A 24,983-nucleotide genomic window follows, 5' to 3' on the forward strand; every position below is an offset into this window, starting at 1 on the left:
GTTACAGTAGTAAACACAGAATTTGCTGCTGAAAGAAAATCCTGCCAGAGATTAATAGGTAGATTTTGCTGAAGTGTATGCTTTTGTGACTTCTATGTGTGCTAAATAGATGTCTTCCTATGTAAGATCACACGTTCAGCCTTAGCAAAGCATAACTAAACAGAGTGTGAGAAACCATGCAACACAGAGAGCTGGGCTCTCTTACCAGACATCCAGGCTGTGCAGAGCCACCTTAACCAAATGAACCTTTGTCTATTTGCTTTTCTTAAAGCAAAAAAAGTGCCTCTACACCAGAAGAAAATAAATGTGAAGAAAGCATTAGATACTCTTTGAAATTCGGACGGGACCATCAAATCAAAGAAATTCTGGGAAGTGTGAGGCCCATGTGAAGAGCACAGTAGGTAGTTCAGTAATCTGCAGAAATGTTTGTAGAGCTAGTAAGTGCCTGTAGTGATATACTTGAGAACATGGATCGTCTGTGTCTTATTCACTGCTTTATGAAAGATGTTTTTTGCTATTAAATAAAGGTTTTCTAAGTAGAAAAAGAAAATCAGAGCATGAACATAATCAGTGTCAGAATAATCATTCAGGGCACACAATCCTTTAATGGTCATGCTTTGTGCTGGTCCAGCTAAAACAAACAAGCCAGGAAAAGAAAACTTGCAATGTGGAAATTTTCAGTTAAAAATTACAATAGAGATATCTACCTACGCAAATATTGATTGCTATCTGTAAATTTCTCAATTCACAAATTCTCAGTCTAGTAAAAAAAACCCATATTATTCACATATGAATGCCAGAACTTCTTGTTTTCAGCCAACTCTTTTACACAGTTATCAAAAAAATGGCACCTCAAATATGCTTATACTTTTAGAAAGTATAAGTCCTGAAACAGTATTATATTTTCCTGAATGCCCTTAAGTATGTGCATACCTTTCTGAAGTTCTGGTATGACAAACAATCCATTTGATCATCGTACATATGAGCTAATTTCAAACAGAAAATTCTGCTTAGCAATTTGTTTTCATTCTGAACTGGAACAAAGAAAATATATGAAGAAAAGTTTTAAGAAAAAAGTTCTTCAGATGGATTGAAATACTTGCTTTGTTCCATTCTCGTTTTTCCTTATTTTACACAATGTTGTAATCTGTAATAAAAGTGTGAAGTGAAAGTCATTTTTCAAAAAAAAATAAAAAATCTTTTGATATGGTTGAAAACTGTTTTTTTCCCTAAATATAATGCTGTCATGCTGATATGGGAAAACTTATTTCAGATGAACAGCAGAATAATTCTGAGCAGAAAAATAGTCCATCAGAAATATTTTGATTGCTGCAGAGCTCCACCAAACCAGCTCACCCCTTGTCAGAGTCTATGGGAACAGTGAGTTGGGTACCATATTGTCTGGCTCTTTTGGAACACAGGATGGAACCACCCATACCTTCATTAACAATTAAAAACTGGTAATGAGCAGAACAGCAATACATTTTTCCTGAAAGAAACTGACTGCACAGAACTGAGATCATTTCTCAAAGAAGAAAAAACAGGAAACAAATAATTGAATACAAGAAAGGTGCCCATACCATGGCAGCATAATTAAGGATGAAAGCCTACAGGAAAGGAGTGACTCAAAGAAAGAACAAATGTGCAAATATTTGTTACTCACAAAAACGTGACCACCCAGACTGTAAAAATTCTTAGTGAATTACACCCCTGATCCTTCAGATATGTACTGCATGTTCTTAATTTTACGTGGACATGCAGATTTTCAAGGAAATAATTCAAACGTATTGATTTAGTTACTTATTTAATTGCTTAGAGGACTATTGCCTGAGTTTGGGATTTTTCATGAAGCCAAGGGATTTGTTAGCTCAAATCCCATTTATGACTTTGGGTTCTTTTAAAAAACTCGTCCTAAATATATACTTCAATTAGAACTCAAGTGACTCTGAGAAGTGTGAGAGGTTGAGAGCTTTGTTGAAAGTCCAAAATCAGACAGCTAACCTCTGACTCCAGAAATGGTATGGTAATAGTGGGACCAGAGTATTCCCATGAGAGTCTTTCATTTGGGAATGAAACCAAGAAATGCAAAAGAGGTGGAGGTTCAGATGATTCAGAAGTGATGCCTGATTTGATCCCATACTTTCTTCCAAAAACATCAAGTATTTGGTCATTTCATCTATGTGTGTCATCTATCATCTCATCTATATGTATTTCATCCATATGCAGGACACTATTCCCTTTATATAGCTATGAAAGTAATTTAAAACATTTTCTTGATACAATCATCTACAAAAATTAGAGGAATTGCCTGATCCAGTTTTCCAGTTTGCTAAATACCTACTCAGCTGCCTAGTGTGGCTTTTCACTAAGATTTTACAAAAAAAGAAAAAAAAAAAAAAAAAAAGTAATCCTTAGCTGGTTTCATTATAGTATCTTTCCTGGCCCCAAATTCTAGTCTCAAGAAATATTATTCCTGCAATGGATTTTTGCTCTAGACCCAGAGGGCATAATAAGTCTCAGCTGAAACTTTAAACAGGCTCTTGTATGTCCAACTACCTGCAACTGCCTACATCTATTTGAAGCAATACTTAGATCTGCCAGAAAAGCAGTATTACTGACGAGCCCCCACTGGATTTTTCCTCTATCATCTGCACTGTTGTGACAAAACAAAATTACTTTTACAAACCATATCATCTGGCAACCACACTAAGTATTTTATTACTATAACATTGAACATTTTAATACTTTCAGACTTTGCTGCTGAAAATGTGATACAGCATCCAGCATCTGGAAGGGAAATAAGGGTGTTACCTGGAGGCAGTAACTTCTTAATGCCTACAGCCAGGTCTGCGAAGGGTACCATGCCAGCACTGCAGGGCACCAAGGCAACACCCATACTAGTAAATTGTTCGGAGCTGCACATAAAAAGTGTGTCAGATTAGGCAAGATTTTAGCTACACATACCAGAGCTGAGGAGTGACAGGGAAATATTTCTTTAATTTATTTCTGTCCTGGGTTGAAGCCAGCCTTAAAGAACTGCTGAGGTAAGCGAGACTTTGACTGCATCTGCCCAGCTCTAGCTAGATGAACTAGTAGCAGCTAGAAAACAGAAGCAATAGATGAACTTTGCAAAGTCAGCAACAGCTATATAACAATTTCCTGATACATTTGAAGTGGGAGACCAGAAAGTGATTGAAACTTCAAGTGACACTGCTGATTGGCCTAGTATATAGAGAAAATCAAAGACACTGTCCTGGATCTATGTAGTTAGCAAGGCAATTTGCAGTTTGTGTCAACGAAATAATAAACAGTGGAGAGAGTAGCCCCATGGGGAGGGGCAGGAGGAAGAGGGGAAACACACATGCATGGGTACTTGACAGCATGTGAAAGGCTGAGTGCAAAGTAGAACTGCTATGCACAGGGGACAACCTACCAGCCAGGACTTTGCCACATCAAGTGCTTAGAGTAGGTGTCCTGTCCTTCAGGGTCCATGCTGCCAGGCTGAACTGGACCAGAGGGGTTGAAGCCTGATTTCTGCGACTGAGTGAAAATGTTACAGGACAGAAATCACTGTTTGCCTGCATACCCATCCCAATTAAAAAACAAACTTTGAATTTTATCTTACTTGGTGTTGGTTCTGTTCTTGTGTCTACTCCACCTAAATTCCCTTTAGCAACTTCTCCACAGAAGAAAGTATCATTTTTTTCAGACTATGAGAAATAATAAGCTTAATGGTTAACTCTGGAGGGCATTGACTAACATCCTTTGACAAAGGAAAACCTTAAATCTTAGCATGCTTGTTAGGAGAAGCAGGTATTGATATTCCTGATAGAGCTAGTTAGAAAATGTCTTTTCCCTGGATAAATTTCAATATGTCCTTCCATCTGCTTTTGCTTTTCTTCCAAAATACCTCTAGAATAGGCTGGGAGGGGGAGCGGGGGGGAGAGTTCAGCAATTAGTTTTCCACTTAGATATTTTCACTTTCCTACCTTTCCAGAAGCAAAAAGGCTAGACAATTCTCCCATCTGTCCCACTAGCTAGTGCTGCCCAACCGTTGCCACCCAGGTGTAATGGTACACACACCTCATCTGGGAGGTCAAGGTCCAAGATGACTCACATGTGCTAGGCTGTTGCTGTTTCCATTCAAACTGGATCATTACTGAGGCTCTGCAGCTTATTGACAAAAACTTGCCCTACTATTAGTCAGGAAACCAAGTTCCCTAGGGAACTCGGGAACCATAAATCAGTTTATAACAGCCTATCTTTTGCTTACACCAGTTTTAGATGTCTTTGTTAGGTTAATATGTTCCAGTGTTTTATTTTACATAATTCAGTTCATTTTGTGACACACACCTCCCCCCAAAAAAACTATTGGAGGAAAAAGAGGCTTTGTTTCCTTAATTTCATGGGAACCCCCACAGCTTCCAGTTCCCAAAACACAATGAGCGCGGGACATTGCCATTGTTGTGTGTTAGTATTCTTGCTGGACTGTAAATCCCAAGGGAGTGAATTCCCCTATTTCAGGGGAACCTGGAATAGCAGAGGAAATTGCAGCTTTTTTTCCTCACTTCTTTCACAAGCCTGCCCATACTTTGGTAACTACTGGAAAGGATTTTTTCTACTTTTTTTAGTATCTTTCCCTTTGGTGTTGTAATAATGGTGAAGCCTTTTCTGTCAGTGTTAAGTACCCTCCTGTGCAACGAGGGACATAATATGATCAGACACAGTCCTTTACCATCTCAGAAGATAAATCAGTGTTCTCAACCTTGTAACTTTGGTCTTCTTACCCCTGTATCCACAGAAACCAGACAAGTAGCTCCTGTGGCTGACATCAAAACAACAAACATTGCAGTGGATTTGTTCCCTGTTGTGACTGGACCACACCTGATGGTAACATTCAACTTGTGTTGTCAGATCTGAGGAGAGGCTTTCCTATCTTAAAGTGTTCGTTTACCTGTTTGTAGTCTTTGCTTTAAGTTTCGTTGATGACTAGGATGTTTATCCTTTAGTGGTGAAATTTGCGTGCAATTTAAAGGGGTACATGCAGTGTTCACATGTCAGAAATTAAGCTATAATTTGCTCACTTGTAGATCAAAATGTTTGTAAGTAAGTGGCTTGTCTTTACTTTTAGATGGGATTGAGTTTCAAGAAGGCAGAGTTTCATTATTAAGAACCTGAAAACGTACTAAATCTGTAGAAACAGTAGAAAGAGCAATCACATAATTTCATCAACTGACAATAGCAATAGACCACTTAAGCCCAATTTAGTTCTCTTCCCCAAATTCTTCAACATTTAAAAAAAAAAAAAAAAAATCACAAAGTTAAGTTGCTCATTCTTAAGCCTCACACTAAATGTTTCATTTTCAAGTAATTAAATTAATCACTTATTGTTTTAGAAAACTATTTTTCAGCCTGGGAATGTTGTTTTCTAAAGTGGATCACTAACATGATTAGCCAAATAACTTCTGTGTAAAAACACAGAAAGTTCACTCTTTCCAATAAGTACATACACTGAGGTGATCTTTGTATGAGCTTTGAAATAGTTCTATTCAAGCCAGCAGAGTGGTAGCAACATAAGACTAATGCAATTCAAAGCCCTCAGACCTCAGCTACCATATCAAAATTGATGTGGATTTCTTTCTTTCCTCCCTGCCTCCTGCAACCTTTTCTTCAGACAGGTACAGTACTAGTCACTTAGTGAGTGTGAGGCCACTGAGTACCTCACTACCTGGGCGACTGAGTGACACCATACCAATAGTAGCTGTTTATAGTTATACTTCCTAGCCCCAGACCACCTGCCTTTAGAGAATGCTAGATGTTTTCTATCAGCTTTACCACATCCAGTTAAACTTTTATTCTCCTTAAGTTGACAAATCGAATTGATTTGCATCACCCATCTTATAAGTCTTTTTAATCAAAACCTGTTTGGGACAGTTCATTATTTCATTTGGAAACCACAACAGCTTTACTTGTCTTTAATTTCTGGGTAGTTCTATGTAGAAGCTGAGATAACACTAATTCTAGTTTTATGAAAATTCCCCAACACTTCAAGACTCCTGTGGATAAGGTACAATTTAAGTCCTTCCTGAGTAACTTCACTGATGTTTAGATCATTCCATATGCTTACTGCGCTCAGGGCATCAGTCAAGTGTATATAGGAATTATGCACAATCTACTCATCTAGGACAATGAGATGCTTCTCTCCCAAAAAAAGGCTGTCCTATGCAGTGACCTACACTTTACGTAGATCCTCTGCTCAGAGGTAAATCTCCAGCTACACCAGTAAGGATGAAACGAAGTTTTCCTGACACTATATTGGAATTCTATCAGAGGGAGTGTCACATGACTGCTTCTTTCCTCCCACCTGAAAAAGCGACCGTTGTTTGACTAGAGTGCAAAAGGCTAGGTAGCACCTATCCATTTCAGCTCCAGAAAAAAAAGGTGGTTTCTGCAAAATAGAAGTATAGATTTTGAAAACACACACTGCTTTGCAACAAACCCTTAGACATGGCAGAGTCTGCATTACAAATTCAAACATTCAGAGTGCAGACTACAAAACACTGGATCAAATAATTTCCTTATATCCTGAAGTATCAGCTTTATACCAGGAGCTCTGGTTTTATTTAACTGTTTTCGTTAAAGCAATACTAACTTCAAAGGAGTGATTCAAAGTAGGTTACCTGAATTAACTCTTCAGTGCCTTTGGATGAGGAGCAATATGAAGACTTACCCAGTCTGCAACGGATCAATAATGTTTTCTTGTCATTCTTTTACAGCTCTAGCAAAGATTAAAAAAAAAGCAGCAACAAAAAAAAAAGAACAAAAAACTCCCATGCACTCTTAGAAGCTTTCATAAGCCAACATCAACAAAAATTACAAATCCCATCTTTGGGACATGATCATTCTTTAAGCTTTGATTTTTTTCTTTTTTTCTGGCTTTCATTTTTATTTTAAAATAAGGTTGCGTTTTGTTGGTTTTTTTTTTTTAAAAAAAGAATTTAGAACAATTTTTATCTATTAAAATGACCTATAACAAGACATTTCTTGTCTAAAATTATCTATCCAGCCTTAAGTAAGGCAAATGCTCAAGTATAGGAAAGGAAACCAAGCAAAAAAAAGAAGGAACAGTAGAAAATGTGGACTACACTATTTCATATTGTCCTGGTTTCAGCTGTGATAGAGTTGATTGTCTTCCTAGTAGCTGGTGCATTGCTATGTTTCGAGTTCAGTATGAGAAGAATGTTGATAACACTGATGTTTTCAGTTGTTGCCAAGTAATGTTTACTCTAAAGTCAAGGATTTTTCAGCTTCTCCTGCCCAGCCAGAAAGAAAGCTGGAGGGGCACAAGAAGTTGGGAGGGGACACAGCCAGGGCAGCTGACCCAAAGTGGCCAAAGGGTATTCTGTACCATGTGACATCACATCTCGTATATAAACTGAGGGAGTGGGGGCGGGGGAATCACCACTCGGGGATTAACCGGGCATCGATCGGCGGGTGGTGAGCAATTGCATTGCGCATCATTTGTACATTCCAATCCGTTTATCATCACTGCTGTCACTTTATTAGTGTTATCATTATCATTATTAGTTTCTTCTTTTTATATTCTATTAAAGCGTTCTTATCTCAACCCACAAGTTTTATTTCTTTTCCCGATTTTCTCCCCAATCCCACTGGGGGGGGGGGAAGTGAGTGAGTGGCTGCGTGGTGCTTAGTTGCTGGCTGGGGTGAAACCACGACACGTATATTGAAAGCAAAGAACACACCCATGCTGACACCAACAAGTTAATACAGCTTACATGAGGTTTCTCTAGCTTTAAGATGAGCAGGGACACGTGAAAAACAAGGCATCTACTGATTGTAAATCAATTTAGAAAGTTCTCTTTTTTTATTAAGAAACATTTCCCTATAGGTGTGACAAGGCTTGCCAATTTGTATCAGCCAGACCATAAATAACGACTCATCTGCAGTGTCTGACCTTTACAAGTCCCTGCTCCCAGTCCATCAAATGAATTTGAGGGCTGATTTTGAATAAAGACCAAAACTTTTTAATTTACCCTTCCTTCTCCCTATAGCCTTATGAGATTCCCCTGTGCTAGAGCCAATATCGCTTTTTGACTCGTAATTTATACTGGCTTCTTACTAGATCAGAACAGTAACGAAATTGTACGCAGTGCATCTCTTAATGTGAGAATTAATTTTCTTAAGAAGTGCTACAGCTGGGCAGTATTTCTTTACTTCATAGTTGCAGAATAAGAAGTGTCAAGCTAAAGAACCTGAGGGATGGTTACTGCAACTCCTAGGTAGAAATGGTGGTACTACAATTACATGCTTAAGGTTATAGCTCCTAAACATCTCCTTGGAGTACCACTCCCAACTTTGGTCTTTGGGAGGGCTGCCATTAATACTGGTGGTGCTAGGATTTCTCACCTAGCAGTTAAAGGATTAGAAACTTTTCCAGGTACAGACCTTCAAACAAATTTTGAAAAAAAAAAAATTAAAAGCAGAGGCCTGGCCAGTATAAACTGGTGTTCAGTTTACTGAAAACAAAGCAAGCTACATCAGCTGAGGTAATAGCACGTAATTCTTAGTGCATCATTCTGACTCATATCATACTTGTATAAGTAAGATTTACTGAAGCAAGCAAACCAGCCAGGAAGACTTCCATGACCATGTCTTACATGATCAGAGCCTATGAGGACTCTCTGTTTAGAGTGATTCTACCTTGATTTTACAAGCTGCAGATTAAGCTAATCTCAGGACAAAGTCCTCAGAAAGGCTGGCAGGGAGCTGCTAGACAGCTGATTTTCTCATCTTCAAATGAATCCATTTACAGAAACAGGAGAGAGGGGGAGACACACAAAGCCCAGCATGGAGGTTAAACAATACCCATGGAAGGACACAATGTGATACTGCTTCTAAGTCTTAGCCATTTGACAAAGGAGAACATACGTGTCAGATTATAGTCCCAGGTTCCTATTGTTTTCTAGTGCTGTCTAGTTCTCATTAAAACATGAGGCTCAGAGTTTACATCTGGTACAGCATAGCTGGCTGAAGAGAATGGTTAAACTTATAAATAAACACTAGGTTTCATGTATAAGTGAATCGTGTAAGTTGGTACCTGGTTGTAACAGCTTTGCAATGATACTTACACATTTTATAGTGGAAAGAGAAAAGTCAGAGATGTGTAAGGAAAATGGTTAGAGGGCTAGAATGACTCCATATGAGGAGAGACTAAAGGCAGAGACTGTACAGTTTTAGGATGAAATAACTAAGAACAGACACAGCAAATACAATAGCTGTTACTGGGATGGTAAATGATTCACTGAGGATCATTCTTTCTTATAGTTCAGAGCCAAAGACATACAGTAGAAATCAATGTGTAGGGAAAATGTGTTGCACGTTGTATGTTAATTATGTGAAATTTATTGCCTCAAGATATCACCATATATAGATTTGGGGAGGTCTGTAAAAAGAGCTAAATATTCAGGTAGGTCTTACTCAGGCAGATTATAACAGCATTTGCATTTAGCTGTATTAAAAAGACAATAAAACTTCATCCTTAAAGTAATAAATTAACCTAACTTCCTCCGTTCCCGTTATTCCCTAACACTGTACACTTCCCTCCAGCTGATGTCTGACTGTGTTAACATCACTTACTTCTGATCTCTATACATAGGAAAGCACTTTCAAGTTCCTGAAATCCAAACTGGTTAAACTACTTCAAAAACTATTTGTTTGAAGGTGCATTTGGATCTCATCCCAATCCATTTTCAAGTTAAGTCTATTAATTGACTGTACAATCACAAACCTTAGTGATGTTTAGGAAGTCTTGCTTTACAGCCCAGTTTCAGGTGGCTTTCTGTGGTTGTTTGGAGAGATATGCTAAGTTTTTACTTACCCAAATGGAATTGTTCATACCTGAAACTTATTCAGCATCAAGTTTGGGTTTGTTTCCTAATTCTAAGACTCTGTCTTTGCTCAATCAGAAACAGAATTCCAGTATTTTTCTAGCTGACTTGTATATAAGGAGTTCCAAACAGTTGAAAACAGATTTCTGCCTGGTTTTAGCACAACTTGTTCCAAGGTTCCCAAAGAATTTAATTACCAGTCTTTGATATTTCAGAAGTTTCTCATATAGCATGTGTCGTACCTCACATCCATGACGTGCTTTCATCCAGGAGATGTGATGGATTTTACAATGTCTGAATCTTCATGCCAGATGCTGGAGCTGATTTTTAGCCTCCTTTTCCTCATATTTTAGATAGTTTTGACTAATCATTTACTAGAGGAGCAAAAGGAATTTTGGCAGACATTTTTCCTTCTGTCATTCTGAGACATATAAATGGAATATATATAAAGAATACAGATGCAAAAGAACAACGATATTGTGTGCAGCAAATGGTACAAGTAGTCATGCCACTTAGGTAACTTGTGAAGCTGGGATTTCCAATTGCAAGTTTCTTCTAAATTGCCTGGCACTGAGCCACAGAAGACAAAATCTTTTAGAGGTGTTAAACAGGATCCACCAAATGCAATACTCAGGGATACTAGCTACTTTTGAAAATCCTAGGTGTTAATTGCTGCAGTGATGGTCTTGTGATTTCAGTTTGTTCCAACGTCAGATTTGAATATGTCTTTTCATGACGATGGAGTTCTATTTTTGAATGCCACATGTTTATTTATTGGGGGATGGAGGCTAATTTCTAACATTCACGCTTCAAATTCAAGCAAGGTCTGTGGATGTAACATCAAGACTAATACAGACTGTGGCTGTAACATCAAGACTAATATGGACTGTGGTTATCACTAATTTTCATTTGGAAATCTGTACTAAAATCAAAAGGTAGCAAATAGATAGCCAGTATTTATCATTTGAGAGCAAGTAATGCAGTAAACCAAGTATCTGATACCCTAAATAGAGAAGACAGCATGGTTAATTAATGTACCTGATGAACATGGAGCTCTATTTAATATTTCCCACATACCAAACACCAGAGTTGTCATGACACACTAAGACAACATCTGTCCCACATTGAAGTACTGACACTTCTACTTTATTCCTCTATGATTTTAAAAGACATTCAGGAGAAAAATATGGAGGAGCATCTGTAATATTTTTTATGTCCTTGCTAAAATTTGTATGGATTTAAGTGTACTGGATGCAAGCATAGGAGGTAAAGAAAACAATGGACTATGCCATCGTAAATTGCAGATTTTGTACCAAGGAAAAGCTGTGGAGCAGAATAACTGATACAAAACTGCTCAACTGTAGGAAAAAAAAAATCATTATCTCTTGCTACTGAGGAATACAGCAGCAGTAAGGTTACTATCTACTCTTCCCTGCAATAAGACAAATGCAACTCTTTTGAAATCAGTGGCTACTTGTGCATGTGGCACAGCTATAATTTTTCAGAATTACGATGGCTTCATTCATTCATTAATCCTGTAATAATTTCACCATTAGTAGTTAACAAAAAAAAAGTAGCTATCAGAATTGTAGACTACTGAATTTTAAAATAAGCTAACCCCACACTGAACTTCCATTGGCAAATAATACCTAACCATGGTTACCAGCTAGCCCAAACTGTGGATTTTTTTGCCTATTTACATAAAGGAAACAAAGAATTAAATATAAATTAAATACAAATGCAAGTGTATTAATCTCATTACTTGTTCTTGCCAAATCCCAGTTCTCCCTATCCACTAAAAAGGTAACACAAATAGAAAAGCTGCACACCAGAGGGCAGTAAAGAGGCAAACAATACGGAGAATTGTATGGAATATTGAAGTCCCAAAACATAGACTGTCCAGAACAGTATATCACCAACAAATGGTTGTATGTGTAAATAGATGAGAAAAGTTTGACTGCAGCAAAGAAAGGGTACAAGGTGCATATACAGTCATTGCCAGTTGCTATACAGGTTTGACTAAACTTTGCTGGGGAAATGGAACTCCAGAAAGGTCCAAATGAATAGAAGATAGATGCTTTAACATAATCGTGACAAAACTGCAACAGGCACAAATTATTTTGCTTGTAGGAGTTTTGGCACATTTTAGAGGACCACTTATGTGAGTGTCACATGAAACTCATTTCAAAAACGTGGGAGTAAAGTACATGCTTCCACTGGCAGGATAGCATACAGATTGTGTCCTGGAAAAGTCTGAAGCCTGCATGAAGGAGCCCATAGATTTTTTGCCAGTTTGTCCTTTATTTTCTAAAAGTACAAAATGTCAGAAGTAATCTAGCAGCTCAGTGAATCAGAGAGCAGCACAGAGTACAAACTGTTCCAGTTTGAAGAGTTACATAAATACTGCAAAGGATATATTTTGTTGCTATTCATCCACCTCATCCATCCACTTCAGTGATTAAAGTATTACCTACTGCACACTGATACAAGAAAACATGAGAAATTATAACTCCTTGTTAAAGCCCTTATGAACTTTTCATAGGCAATGAAGAGGCACACACAACTACACTAAGTCACCAGCTGTGGAACTTGTCCCTTTCTGTAAGCCTCTCACAACTTGATTTCATCAGATCTTGAAAGTCTCATCACCTTGCAAGACTGGACCACAAGATCTAGATTTTCTCATCCTGTTTAGTGGAAAAGGGACAAAAAGACACCTAATTTCCCTTTCTTTCCATTTCAAAGCCAGTTTTCTATATGTATAACTTTGATTCAATATGACGTAAACACAGTCAGCTGAACAAACTGAATCCTTCATATCCCAAACGGCCTACAAAATAGAAACAGATGAAACAGGAAAAATACACCACCTGAATGGCTGCAGACACTACAGTCCTGCTGACACCCTTGAGACCTAATCACTGGCAAATTATTCCTTATAAACATTTTCTCCTTACATCAGTAAGAAAAATGAAGCCAACTGGGCTCCCATATATGCAATCAATAGGCAGCACACACCCTCAGGTTATTCATTTGATAAAAGCACAGCACTGATACTATAACGTGATACAATTTATTTGCTTAGTGTATTTATATATATCCACTTACCCAATACATGGAGCTCAGAATTATGTTCACTGTACAAGCTGGCTATTGCAGGCAAAGATGTATTTGGATTAAAATATATCAATATTGGTGGGAGCATTTTCCTGAGATTTGCTCACATCAAAGAGCTGAGAGCACCAGGTAGATCTCTGGAAATCCCATAGAACAGTCCTGGGAGGGTAGGCTTTAGGGGAGAACATGGAGGAGAGCTACAGCATGTTTCTATGCTTGAAATAAGGTACAAAAACTCCACTGAGTGTCAAAGCCAGCTGAAGTCCACAGGGATCAGTGAACTGAGCTCAAAGGGGTTTGGATCAGGCCCAAAATGGCTACTCACACCAGTGTGACATTTCATAGAAGATTTGTCTGTCAGCTTCTATTTTTCAAAAGAAAGAGCTTATAAGCACTTTGGAAATGTTGGGAATCTTCCTGTAGATATTAGTAATGTACTTACTAGGCACATCACTTTTTACCTGTATTAAGCCCATGAGGTCTAACATGTATGAATCTGTTTAGAGTAACACTGCTGATTGGGACTGTATTTCAGATTCTTTAGTCAGGCAATGACATTATTCACTTCATAAATATATAAGGTCTCATGTCAAACTGCTATTCTTTTACTAATGAGAATAACTAACAAAATATTGAAAACTTTTTGGAAAGGAACTCAGACCTTACTGAAGGAAAGTCTTACTTCTTAACTGATATATAACGTTACATCCTAAGTCTGCTCCAAAACAATTCTGAAAGAGAAATCTTTATAAAGTGAAGTAGATATGAGGTAAAATATCATGCTTTGCTTTGGGATTTGCTAGGCTTCATGTCTTTGAGCTTTCATTCTTATTATAATTTGTGAATCACTGGAAGGAAGCCAGGATTGCAAGTGTTTCAAATTATGTAAAAACAAATACGTAAATATGCAGTTCCAGTATAACCTGAAGATTACAAGGACTATCTCCAGTTTGGCCCCTTTCTTGTTAAGACTGCAATTTCTTATATCTCTACTTGATAAAAACGTTCTTCAAAATGGTTTTTAGTTTTTCATGCTATCAAGGTAAATAAATTTAAGACTTATGGTACTAGCAGAAAAAGCCACCAGTCCTAAAGCCAACTGTAGACAACTAAGCACACTCAGACAGAGCACTAGTCAAAACAAGAGCTGTTCAAAACTCAGCATTGTGATTTGGGACAGGTCATCAGCAGTTGTGAATCATTGCCATCCTTGGACGTAATTTATATCACCTAAGAGCCTGGCTGGAAACATTGATCAGTTTGTGTTTAAAACCTTTCCCTCTGTCTTTGGGTTATGAAGCAAAGCACAAACTCTAAGCAGCAAAATACCCTGTTGTTCACATTATAAGCTTCTGATATCAGTGCCTTCCAGTGGCTTCCATCCAGAAATAGAGCTCGGGATGTGTTCATGTAAAACACAGCCCTCATTTGTCAACCACAGTTTCAGTGCTTAGGACTATTAGCAATAAATGATACCCAGTTTGTGGGCAGAAACCTGAGAATCTGCAAACAAGATGCATGTTGAAAGTTTCAGTGGGAGATAGTTGAAGAGTTAGAAATAGAACATGAGTACTTTCTAAGACAAGAACCTCTTCACCTTGATGTTAAGTTGCTTAATGTCTGTAAAGCAATTTGAGATGCTAAGACTGTAACATATTGCCAAAAAAGCTATTACTATTTTCATCATACTATGAACTTTGAGCTTTTCTTTTACTTTCCTTCTGTGGTTCTTTGTGTCCTTTAATTGTCTTTGTCTTTCACTGTTTTTGTCTCCTTAAGACTGTAACATCTTCAAGACAGGAACCATTACTTAACACTTCACAGCTTCAATGCTTACCACACTGTGGCCCTGACCACTACCTACAATTATGTATGTTACACATATTATATAACGTCAAGACTAACTCTCCAAGCAGTTTCTCTTTAAAATATATACATGGATAATTTTTCAGCTAATGTAAAATACTTGCTTGTCTCTATCAAGGTGTCATGGTTTCAGCCCAGCTGGTAACGAAGCACCACACAGCCGCTCGCTCACTCCTCCCCCACGGCCCCAGTGGGATGGGGAGGAGAAAATATGAAGGCAGGCTTGTGGGTCGAGACAAGGACAGGGAGGGATCACTCCCCACTTACTTATGGTGACGGGCAGAAGACAGGCTCAGCTTGGGGAAGAAACAAAATCAATTTCATTTGCTACCAGTCGAATCAAACCAAGGATAATGGGGAGTAAACCCCAACCCGAGAGCAGCTTCCCCCCCGCCCTCCCTCCCGCCTTCCCGCCTTCCCGCCTCAGCCCCACTCCCGGTTCTCTCTCCCCAGGGGAGCAGGGGACGGGGGCTGGGGTCGGTTCCTCACCCCTTGTCTCTGCCGCTCCTTCCTCCTCGGGGGGAGGAGGACTCCGCGCTCGGCCCCTGCTCCGCCGTGGGGTGTCTCCCGCGGGAGGCAGCCCTTCACCAACTGCTCCAGCGCGGGTCCTTCCCGCGGGCTGCAGTTCCTCACCAACTGCTCCAGCGCGGGTCCCTTCCGCAGACAGGGTGCAGTCCTTCAGTCACAGACTGCCTCAGCCACGGAGGCGCGGCCATTTTGGGCGGCCTCCGCTCCCCCGCTCCCCTCCACGGGCTGGGGGGGACAGCCTGCCGCCTCACCGCGTCCTCCCCCGCTCCTCCTCCTTCCCTGACCTCGGTATCCGCAGAGGGGTTCCTCTCACATCCCACTCCCCTCTCCACGGCAGGTTTCCCAGCAGGTGGGTTTTCTTGGTGTTTTTTTTCCCTTCTGAAATCTGTTCTCCCAGAGGCGCGACCGCCGTCGCGGAGGGGCTCGGCCTGGGCCAGCGGCGAGTCTGGCTCCAAGCCGGGGGAGCTTCCAGCGGCTTCCAGCAGGAGCCGGCCCTGCGCACCCTCACCCAGTAACCAAAAAAACGGCCGTTCCACACAAACCCAAAACACAAGGTTACAGAAACATAAAACTTTTTACATTAATCTGCAACTCCAGAGCACAAGTTTCATCCTATGAGCATGACCTGCATTTACCTTAGGGTTCATTTTCAGCTGAATTGCTCGTAAGTACAGCTAGAGAGACAGGTAGCTTCTCTATATGCTAGCAAAGATCACAGCATGAGTCTTCTGCCAGTTTTGCCATTTCCAAAACTCAGAAAGGGTGTGAGTGTTTAAGAGGACAGGTACTTTGGATTTGGTGCTTGCTACTTGAAGAACAGTGGTTACTACTCCACACCACATCTTTCCACCATGGCAGTGAGACCACCACGTTTACCTCTTCAAGAAGTTTGGCCAGGTTTCCATTTTAGCTCTGGCTGTTCCTCTTCCTGCAACAAGGGCAACCATGCCAGACCCACACTGTAGTCCAACATCCTTCACACTGAAAAATTTGGTTTTGCTTGCACTGCAGACAAGTTTTAACTAGCCTTTCATCTCATTATCTTTCTTCCACTTTTGCTGTCATATCTCAACACCTGTAGGTGCAATGACTTCTTATGCTGGCACATGTATGCAGGGACAATAGACTCCCAGGTCCTGCAGCATTTGAGATAGGTCGCCCTGTCTCTGAGGAGGACTTGTTGCCAATGAATGAACATGATTTTATGAGGAATCTGACTGACTATGAATATCTCCTGAAAGCATCAAAATGGAAATAGTGCTTACCTTCTATGTTTTGAAGTTTCAGCTGGTGTCAAATATTCTCAAGGGGAAATAACCACAATGTTACCTTCGGATACAACTTTTCTGAAGGGAAAACATTTTACTGGATCAAGACCACAAAAAGGGAGTTAAATCTGGACTGCAAATATGAAATATGCCATACAGATGCAAATGTTGTTGTAGTTCTCAAACATACTTTAAAAGTATGTGAATGATTTGACTATGTTGTTCTAATAAGACTGATTCTGGGTTTGTGTGCAATTGCAGAGCATTTTTCACTCAGTTCTAACACTTCCTAGACTAATCCAGTCATTTCTGCTCATAGAAAATTATGAAAATTGTGAAATTTATTAAATTGTGCCTTGAGCAACATACAGTGATGTGGCCCAGGAGGAAGGTATTAAATGAGAAATCCTCTTACCAGAGCAAAGGAGTTAATTTCTAGAAAAATACAAATGAGCAAGCAACTAAGAAAATTCTCAGACATAGAACATAGCTAATTTAGAGGTAGATTAAGGAATAATCTGTCCACACTACATCTGAAATAGTTTCATTTGGTATAGCTAGAATATCAACACCAATTTCTTAAATGACATCATTTGCTTTCTTTTCTTAAATAACCCTTCTTTCCTACATAGTTGAAGACCTCTTTTTTGTATAGTTCCATAAACCAAGTCCGAAAGAAAGGTAAATAAAATTAACCAAATAATTTCGTCCAAGATTTTTCCTAAACTAATCTAATTTTGGGATACCTAAATCATTTGGATATATCTGTGAAATTAAGTGAAAGCTTACACTTGAAGTGAGGACTAGAGTCACAGAATCAGAGCATCACCATGGTTGGAAGGTTCCTCTGGATATTGTCTAGTCCAACCCTCTTGCTCAAAACTCAGTCACCTAGAGCAGGTTGCCCAGGACCAAATACACAATCACATTGTTAGATAACTTAACAGTTTAGATGTAGTTACTTGAAAGTCTTGTTTGACAACAGATCAGAATTTACAGCTAAAAAGCATGAACTTTTCTAAAAAGTTAAATTCTGGATTTAAAATATCGATGCTGAAAATAGGTATTTGTTTTAGTTTTAATAGTCACTGCAATTCTTAAACAGAATACATTTAATGAATGTTCAAGAACTACTAATTAGAAAGCACAAAGTAATTGGTCAAGATTCCTTTGATTTTAAAATTAGGCTTCCATATTAAAAACAGCTTCTAATGTGGCCATGCTTTTGTTTTGCCAGGCCCATGAGAAAATTTTCAAGCTGCAAGCAGAAGGGAATTCATACTTCTTTTCACAGTCAAGATTCTATACCTGCACTTACAGATTTGTTGACGGTTAAGCCACGAAGCAATTCTCACCACAGAATCCAAAGGCTAAATTAATCCATTAATCCATAAAGTATTCTTCTCCTTTAATGGGATAACATGCATAAACATTTTCTATGTCAAAAAACCAGTGATTATGTTGTATTTCATACCATGTATATCTGGACTATGGCAATAGCAGGAGTTCCCTACTTGTGAACAGAGCTGCCTATAAGCACTCTGCATGCACTACTGAAAGTGCAAGTATTAATTACAGTAGCTGTTCAATACAGATATGTGTTCCCTACAGAGGAGCAGGAAGACAGTGTTTCTAATTTTAAAGACTGGAAATTTGGAGCAATAAACAATAAATGCAACATGTCTGGCCAAATCCTTGAATAGGAGAGTATATGTAATTTAGACAGGACATACACTTGCATTCAAAGAGAAGGTGTGTTATGGGTTTGTGTGGCACAGCGGTTTTTTTGGTACTGAGTGAGGGTGCGCAGGGCTGGCTCCTGCTGGAAGCCGCTGGAAGCTCCCCCGGCTCGGAGCCGGACCCGCCGCTGGCCCAGGCCGAGCCCCTCCGCGACGGCGGTCGCGCCTCTGGGAGAGCAGATTCCAGAGGGGAACGGCCCGTGAGTCGGGGGAGTGGGATGTGAGAGGAACCCCTCTGCGGATACCGAGGTCAGGGAAGGAGGAGGAGCGGGGGAGGACGCGGTGAGGCGGCAGGCTGTCCCCCCCAGCCCGTGGAGGGGAGCGGGGGAGCGGAGGCCGCCCAAAATGGCCGCGCCTCCGTGGCTGAGGCAGTCTGTGACTGAAGGACCGCACCCTGTCTGTGGAAGGGACCCGCGCTGGAGCAGTTGGTGAGGAACTGCAGCCCGCGGGAAGGACCCGCGCTGGAGCAGTTGGTGAAGGGCTGCCTCCCGCGGGAGACACCCCACGGCGGAGCAGGGGCCGAGCGCGGAGTCCTCCTCCCCCCGAGGAGGAAGGAGCGGCAGAGACAAGGGGTGAGGAACCGACCCCAGCCCCCGTCCCCTGCTCCCCTGGGGAGAGAGAACCGGGAGTGGGGCTGAGGCGGGAAGGCGGGAAGGCGGGAGGGAGGGCGGGGGGGAAGCTGCTCTCGGGTTGGGGTTTACTCCCCATTATCCTTGGTTTGATTCGACTGGTAGCAAATGAAATTGATTTTGTTTCTTCCCCAAGCTGAGCCTGTCTTCTGCCCGTGACCATAAGTAAGTGGGGAGTGATCCCTCCCTGTCCTTGTCTCGACCCACGAGCCTGCCTTTATATTTTCTCCTCCCCATCCCACTGGGGCCGTGGGGGAGGAGTGAGCGAGCGGCTGTGTGGTGCTTCGTTACCGGCAGGGCTGAAACCATGACAAGGTGCTACTCAGGAAAAGAGGATTCCTCCTATGCTAATTCAATTTCTGTACTAATCTTAAGTAATAATGTTCAACAGAGATGTGGATATAGAGACAATCTTCCATTCTCTTCAGTGAAAAATTTAGATCGAATCTAAATAAGATGACCTCAAAATAGCCTTGTTTTGAATGCCATAGGTCTTGATACAGACAGCTGACTTCATATACCGCTCAAAGGAGGCGAACCAGATTTCCACCACAGCACGAAAGGTCAATCAAGTTGGAGCGGCTACAGACTCTAACTATATCCTGGAACATCCACGTTTACTGTAAATTCAGTTCTTACGTACAGCAAAGTAATCACTTTATGGTGTCACAGTTCTACTGGAAAAAGGAAAAAGAGAAAAAGGACTGCAAGTGTAGCCATATGAAAACATGCCACCTAGGAAGAAACATGATGGAAACCTCTAGAGATGTAGCTGAAAGTATATGCTTTTGTACTGTAAGAAAGTGAATTGAATGTTTTCTTACACAGTCTGCTTCTCGCATAACCCAGAATAAGTCAGCTTGTTCTGAGGGTCTGGGCCAAATTATCAGAATGTAATTTGGTCTTTTGCATAGTCTTCTTTGCTGGTCACCTCCTGTAAAATAAAGTCAACACAAAGGGAAAGCCCTTTTGTCTCCAGTTAGTATTTTTTTTTCACTAGTTCCCCTCTCCAACACAATTTCACCTTCTGTTTTGCAAGGAGCTTCATTTTGTGTTTAAAGAGAGACACAGAATACATATTTGCATGGTGTTGCCTTGCTTCCAGCAGTAAAAACAATTATAATTCACTGTCATACATTACAGCAGGAATATAGTAATTTCATTATTCCATATCAGGTGATGCCTGATTAAGAATTATTTTACCCAGTCTATGATTTAAACATGGTTTTAGTTCAGAAGACTTTGTTCTTGTTCGCATGTTTGTTGAAACAGAACAACGGCATGGCAAATGCTTATCTTTGCAGTATTTGTTCAAGAGAACAATGGCCTTGGAGGTAATGCACTATCTGTCAAACTTGGTTATACTGCAGGGAGCAATAAAAAAAGAAAGTAGTTGTTTGAGTCTGATGAGGGAGATAATATATTGAAATAATGGTTCTTTTGTTTCCTTACTTCCCTACTAATTCCATTAGGACACAAACTTCCCCCTTGTGGTAAACAAGCATAGGCCTCTGTGGGTAGCCCAGTACCAACAGCAAGTTTGGCTTTTTGAGGAGATCACACTATCAGACATGTGGAAGAATGAATGAGTATTTCAAATAGCGATTCAATCATATGGGATGTTGCTATCCTTATCTGTAGGAGAACTATAGTTAAAACACCAAATAAAGCTGAAATGATTCAATTTTACTGGAGGTTTAAACCCTTTAGAGTTAGTTTTCATACTGAGATAAGGGCCTTATTTCCTTTCTAATTTTGTGCTAAAAGAAAATGAGTAAGTTTGTTACTATCCTTTGTAAGTATTGATTTTCTTTTCGTTTTGACATGTTTCCTTACAGCCACAGAGCTGTCCTTTCCATTTTAATGAAAGCCATTGGAAATTTTATTGTGGCAATGCCATTGTACGCATAAGATTTTTTTGGTGCTTTTGTTCTGAACCTCCTGGGATTTATAGGTCAGCTATAAACATTTGTTGTGCAACCCCCACATTCCCTAAAGTGACTGAATAACTATGGGATACTGCCTGTGCATGTGCTGGAGTTAAGTGCATTCAGAAAGCCTGGAAGGTTCACAATGGACACATATATGAGCATGTTTCCTTTTTGGAACAAAAAAAACCAATTCAAGTAGACTCAAGCTCAGAGGGATCAGAGATCACCCCTTTTCATCTACATATCCAAACCCACATATTAACCATGCAATAAAGACTAAGTATTTTGTTACAAGCAAGTTCTTCAGTCATTTAAAAATACTTTTGTCAGTTACGTTAGGGGAATCTAAAGCAGAATTTGTCTCATTCAGGATCACACAGTCATTGAGAGACCTTCCTGCAAACTACTGAGCCAAGCTGTTACTTCTTTACATAAATTGCAATATTTCCCCTTTCTTCTTTAATATCTTTTTCCATTGCTTTTATGTTGTTGTCATATGATCTCATACTCCATAATGAGATGGCATGTTCTACGTTCTTTATTACCTCTGTAATCTAACGGGTTTGATATGGATTTCTCTCGGTGTTCTTAACTCAGGCTCTTTCCATGGCTGCTCTTCTAATCTGACAATGTTCTTTGTATGTATATTTACTATAACAATGTCATCACTTACACCCATACTCTTGCAATGCAACCAAACATTCCCCATTCCTTATAGGTTGCTGAATCCTTTCCCTAGCAAACTTTATTCTAAAGCAGAGAGAGACAGCAATTTATGATAAGTGTACAGAGGTCCGTGGCCTCCTCATCTATTCTGACTTAATATCTATCCCTCTCATATTCTCAGGGAACCACAAAGGTAATCACTTCTGAAAACTGGCCTGTAGATTAGATAATGGTATAGAAATACAGTGAGAAAGCTAGAGCAAAAAGACATTCTTCTGGAACATCTGAGTATCACTTAACCAAAAAACCCCTGTGATTTTTAATGACTGATACAATCAGGTATTTTTTATTCCTACAATGGCTTGAAGTTACTAATGCTTTAGATCTTTTTCCAAGCTTCACCCTGTAAAATGCTGAATGTGTTTTAATAGATGCCAAATAATAGAATGTTATTCTAAAGTCAGATGAAAGTGAGATAACTCATCACTTCACAGAACTGATTTTTAAGACAGATCTTACCCTAAACTGGTACTACGATTCATGCATTCAGCCTTCGACTATGAATTAAAAAATTAAATTAACCCAGTGTACAAGTAAAGATATTTTTTCCTGTTTCTGAAAACTCAGCATGTGATTCATAAATAAAAATGCAACATTTCCTCTCCCTATGTGATGGCTAAGAACTGTGAGTATACTGAGGCTCTTCAGTTCCACGTAAGAATGAGCAGACCACAAAGCCATACATCGTGCTTGGATCCATCTACTCAGCAGCCACTGAAAAGCTTTCTAGAACGTAATATTTAAAGGCATGTGTTGCTCTTTGCAGACTCTGTGACAGAATAACAGTTGATCTATACTGCAGTTTTGCTATCCTCATGCAGCAGAGTACAGGATTTAAAGCTTAGCTTTACAGCTACTTCTGCTCAACTATGGACTGAAAAATATAAGACAGCTGTTTTGTCACATTTTCAAAAAAAGAATGGATTCCAAAGCAAAGATACTATAAACTCCCTGAGAACAGTGAAATATAGTCAAATTACATTTGGATCCAGCTTTTCCATTACAAATCCCATAGGAAATTTTAGTTTGCAGATGGGAGGTAAATGTCTCAATGAGATGTGATCTAAGTGGTCCAGCAAGAGGTTTTTATGAAAAGAGCAACTAAAAAAAATAACAAAGATTTTATTGCTTTTCTCTTCATTCCTGTTTCTCTCACACGCACATTCAAAGTCATACTCTAATTCATCAAAGAACCATTACTTTACAGAGATATTTCAATTACTATTGTACGGAAGAAATGCCGTATTTTTTATTAACATGATGTCTTCTGGACTTACCAAATAATACATTTATTAATCATTTAATGAACCAAAATCCAGATATGGAACTTACCTTTTCAAAGATTGCTCTACTGCTGTCTTCACAGATTCAGAGAAATCATCTTTTGTTATAGAATTCACTGTGCACACCCATTCATAGCAGTCAGCTAAGTCATATGCTAGAACCCCTAGTACTGAGAAGCTGTCAAAGAGTTTCATCAAAAATACCTCAGGACTATTTTAAGTGGAAGACCTCAGACCCCTGCAAAGAACTACTTTATTCAGAGTCTTTTAAATGTTCTTGCTTATGAATACCTTAACTTGCTTCGGGTTGGTATCACCAGTGATAAGCAGTGGCAGCGACAGCTTCTCTTTCCTCAACTATGCTCTTCAACTTTCTAATTCCTCAAACCAGCAGCTCAGCTTCAGTTGTCAATCCTTGTATTACATCTCCAAACTTTCCAAACAAGGACTCCAACCCCATGCCCTTATCTGCAGTCTCCACTGTCCTACCACATACAGCATTTCAGAAGAGCTGAATATCAACCCATAACATAGGCCACTAATGACATATATCTCCCCACCATATGCATAGGAAAAGCCATCCCACTAGGGGATGGGATAGGACTCCATTTCCCTTGAAGTCAACACCTGTACATAAGGATTACATAAGATAAATGCTGTTCATCAGGCCAAAGGTCCATCTGCTTATTCCTCCCGGGACCCATAAACTCCTGAGGAAAGTAGAAGAACTCAAGTAAGTGCAGAACATAGTTCTACAAGCTCCTCCCAGATTCCAGCAATCACTGGCTTGGTGACACTCAGAAGGTTTGCAGCAGACTACAGTATTTAATAATCTTTGATGAATATGCCTTCTATAAATTTGTCTTTTTGCTTCTTTGATCTTCATTTTTTCTGAGTAATGATAACCGATTCAAAGCATAAAGTTATTATGGTATGTAGCAAGTCAGAGCCAGCAATTTTAAGTGGCTAATCCAAGGTTACTCACAGTTTTTCATCAGATGAGCTACTGATTGGGCTTTTGACATCTCTGCTAAATCAACATTTCAACTAGTTGATAAACTACTGCCCTGTCTTTGTTCATCACTTACCTTCCCTTGACTATTGCAGCAACTTCTTACAGACTAAATACGCACAGGAGAGTATTGGGTGCATATTCATTTGGGGGGGGGGGGGGGGGGGGGGGGAGGATAGAGCAAGCATATGTTTTTCCATGTAATTACTCAAGTTTATAATTCAAGCACCATTCTAGGTATGAAACAAAGATGTATTCATGACCCTTCCAAGGAAACAAATGAGGTCAGGCAGATACAGATAGAGAATGCATCTCAGAAGCTATGTAAGACCCGACACATCCCTATTACAGAAAAAACATTGCCTTGTTTTGATGCAAGAGGAAGAGAGCATATGGAAGACTATAGCATAGAGTAATCTGTCTGTAAATAGCATACTATACTCACAATCCCCTACACAGGATTTGTCTGATGCAGGAAAAAGTCATAGTCTGTGTCAAGAAAAATAGACTTTTCCAAAGTCCAAATAAATTTTAGATTATATGTCTATCATGATGTAGAAGCTGACAATGTCTTTACAATTGTCAGGAAAAGGCCTGCATCCTGAAACACTTCCTCCCAGGGAAAAGACATAGTTAAGTTCTGCAGCAGACCCCAAACTGTGAATACCAGAATTCTGGACCACACACAGGTATAAAATGCTGAAGACAGATTTCTCAACAGGCAAATAATACGCTGTGAAGAACTGGCACATGAACAAACCTATAAAAGTCTTCAGCATGCCACAGAAGGGGACATGTTTTAGCCTAAAGCCTAATGGAAAAATGGGATGTATGCCCTGTAAGATTTCCACTTTAATTTTTGACAGAAGTGACTAATATTTTTTCTCTTGTACAGTTTGCAACATATATGTGGATATTAGCAGTTCCATGTATAGCAGTGAAAAATATCAAAGTGCCCATCACAGTCATTGTAACT

At 39.7% G+C, this 24,983-nt stretch overlaps 1 long non-coding RNA gene across 1 annotated transcript; it reads left to right on the forward strand.

Moving 5' to 3' along the window:
• Window positions 1-18,951: 18,951 nt before the first annotated feature.
• On the forward strand, window positions 18,952-20,018 carry LOC115353002. Its single transcript, XR_003927368.2, has 2 exons — window positions 18,952-18,998; window positions 19,547-20,018. It is a non-coding gene; the product is annotated as an uncharacterized LOC115353002 (long non-coding RNA).
• Window positions 20,019-24,983: the final 4,965 nt, after the last annotated feature.

This window comes from Aquila chrysaetos, chromosome 18 (assembly GCF_900496995.4).
Source record: "Aquila chrysaetos chrysaetos chromosome 18, bAquChr1.4, whole genome shotgun sequence".
In the NCBI taxonomy this organism is placed as follows: Eukaryota; Metazoa; Chordata; class Aves; order Accipitriformes; family Accipitridae; genus Aquila; species Aquila chrysaetos.